This window comes from Aulostomus chinensis, chromosome 1 (assembly GCF_037954235.1).
Source record: "Aulostomus chinensis isolate RoL2024-O1b breed Wild chromosome 1, RoL_Achi_v1.0, whole genome shotgun sequence".
NCBI classification, from domain to species: domain Eukaryota; kingdom Metazoa; phylum Chordata; class Actinopteri; order Syngnathiformes; family Aulostomidae; genus Aulostomus; species Aulostomus chinensis.
The window spans coordinates 15,984,651-15,987,530 of record NC_141320.1 but is presented as its reverse complement, the minus strand read 5'-3'; the positions used below and the strand labels follow the sequence as shown (position 1 = coordinate 15,987,530).

At 45.4% G+C, this 2,880-nt stretch overlaps 1 non-coding gene across 1 annotated transcript; it reads right to left on the bottom strand.

Annotated features, from left to right (window-relative positions):
* Window positions 1-770: 770 nt before the first annotated feature.
* On the bottom strand, window positions 771-853 carry trnal-cag (transfer RNA leucine (anticodon CAG)). Its single transcript has one exon. It is a non-coding gene; the product is annotated as a tRNA-Leu (tRNA).
* Between the last annotated feature and the right edge of the window lie 2,027 nt (window positions 854-2,880).

Sequence of the window (2,880 nt, the reverse complement as noted above, 5' to 3'; positions counted from 1 at the left end):
CTGGTTCCAGGGGAAATTTTAGAATTCCAGTCCCCAACCTGGGCTGTTCTGAAACTCTTCTCCTGAATCACTCCTGAGCTGCAGCAAGAACAAATACCAGTGCCAACCAGATCAACTTCATGGCTGCTAACAGCCTCAGACACTTGATTTCCATCAATCTGGAGCCAAGAAGGCCCTCACCTGTGGTTCTCCTCCAGGAGGGTCCAGGTTCTGCCATTGTGGCTCCTGGTGCCACTGCCAGAGAGCCTCAGCTGCACACTGCAACATTTCAACAGGAGATTGACATTCCTTCAAATGTCCTGACATCTGATTCCAATGGTTCTGTTCCATCTTTATATTTTAAAATCAATCACACAATGAAAGCTGCCTCAGCTGCTTTAAGAGAGAGAACAAGCTAAGAGATCTGAAACCAGTAAAATATGCTTTTCTGTGTGCAAACTAGTGAGGGGCACGGAAGGATATTTTACCACCACTACAGAACCCAGACTTTAGTCATGTGATGAGATGGTGACTCTGATTATGAAGTTAATGGACAAAATGTGAATTGAAAGAAAACACATTTCTTCAGTAGACTTTGATCCAACATTGAAGTTAGAGTTTGGTGGCTGCTCCATGTTGGAGGAAACCAGGCAATGTTGGACCATCACAGGGAAGCTCCTTTGCATCCTCTGCTGCCAGTTCAACCACTCACTCCCATCAGTGGAGAGCAGCTTCAACTGGGTTTGGAATTTACCACTGTGGATGCATAGGAATGTGGAGATAATGTCCTTTGTCAGAAGTGGGATTTGAACCCACGCCTCCAGGAGAGACTGCGACCTGAACGCAGCGCCTTAGACCGCTCGGCCATCCTGACAGACACTGAAAGTTGCAGACTTCAATATCAAATGAATTCATTCACTGACAAAGTAGAATTTTTTCCACAGGAGCTACTGGCTCCTTAGTTGTTACATTTATTGTTAACATTAAACACACAGTCTGAGTTCATGGCAGTAAGAAATGAACCAGAACATTTGAACCACGTAACATCTCTTGATCAGTTTGTTACATGGGACACATTCCAGACAGGAAGGTCCTTCTGAGACTTGAACTGGGATCACTGGACGCAGAGTCCAGAGGGCTCACCATTCCACCATGGAACCAAACACAAAGAGGAGGTTCCTCTGAATACCACTTGACATCACCTGCAATCAACCTGTTGATATTTGGAGGTTCATCTTGCTCTTGTTCCAGACTACATTGGCAAAAGGATCATGAACCACAAGGAAATCATGGAACTCCAGATTGATTCAGGACTTTCTAACTCCATCGTATGACGTGGGAGCAAAGACTGGCCAGGCCTTCCTTAATTTATCAGTTAATTACTGCTTCAACAAACATGCCACTTAATTAAGTTACCAGAATTTCTCTCATTGAAAAACCCACCAGCCTGATTTCTTGACACGACATGAAAAATTCTCCAAGAACCCACAGTTGGGTGGAAAGATACCAGGTTAACCAGGAGGAGTCCTGTTCCTGAACCATGGATGGAACAAAGTCCACTGTAAAACTCAGCAGTTCCTGAGTGCCAGATCCATCCGGGAGCTTGGGTCTCCCCTTGACTGTGGTGATCCATGAGATCAAGGAGGACAGAGGAAAGAAGGATCCTGTTGGAGATCTCCTCCCTTCTTCCTCCACTTCACTACTACTTGGATGTCAGGAATATGAGGTACTTTACTCAAATGAGGTATTAGGAGTTTCCTGTTTGACAAGAAGGAAGTCAGAGGTTCATACCTCACTTGTTGGTGGTGCCCTCAACCTGCTGAGAGCATCACTTAGTTCTCTACAGAGAAACATGGCAGCTCTGCTGAAGGCTGCAGGAAACCTGCTGGAACTGAGACTTGGACTCAGATCACTGGATTCAAAGTCCTGGGTGCCAACAGGTCCACCAGGGCATCTGTGCTTTACTTACCGTGTAAAAAGGACCACAGTGGTCGTCTGGTTTTAATTTAACAAACAAATACGGTTGAAAACTTTGAGACAGAGACACAGGGCTCTTATTTGAAGGGCCATGGGATGGGAAATATCCCAGACCTCAGAGATCAGAGCTCTCACTTTGATCTCAGGGTCCTGACTTTGGGGGTTCTTCCTTTGGTCTTCAAATACTCGTGGTTTTTATTGGCAGAACTTTCAACTTGCATGCAAAGAGAATCACAGTCAATGGAAACCCAGCAGACAGTGTTTATTTCTAATAAATCAGACAATCGCACAAATGAGAATGAAAGGAAAAAACAATAAAAGGTTTTAAAATCCTTCTCCACTCTAAAGCTTTTTAAAGTTCATTTGAAGGTTCAAAGGTGGAGGTGAGGAGGTCACCCTGATCCTCCCTGTCGTCACTGCCAGGATTCTTTCTTCTGGTGCTGTGGTTCTTCTGATGAAGGGGGCGTGATGTTTGCTGTCTCAGGCTCCACCAAATGTCCTCTTTAGGACGCCACAATGTGGCCTCTTCACTGCTCCATCTTCCCTGCATCGGAGACACCAGGGTTCCTCCTGGTGCCGACCCCATCGTCCTTCTACCCAATGGTGCGGCCATGGATCCTCAGAGGAGGCTAGGATCCTTCTTCTCATCAGAGCCACAGTTTTTCCTGGAGGGAACAACAGGAGCTTTGTTGTAATGTTTTGCTCTGTGTTTCCTGCACAGACCGTCAGGATCTGTGACGCCATCTTGTGGTAGGGGGTCATCATCTTGTTGTGTGGTAGTGGATTCATTGATCTGCTGTTTCAACACATTCAAGTTCATTATCCTACAAGTCAAAGTACATTTGGTGTGGAGTTTTAGTTTCTGGCCTCAATCATAACGTGTGCCTTTCTTCTTCATGAACATTTCTCAGCTTTGTAAGTTTA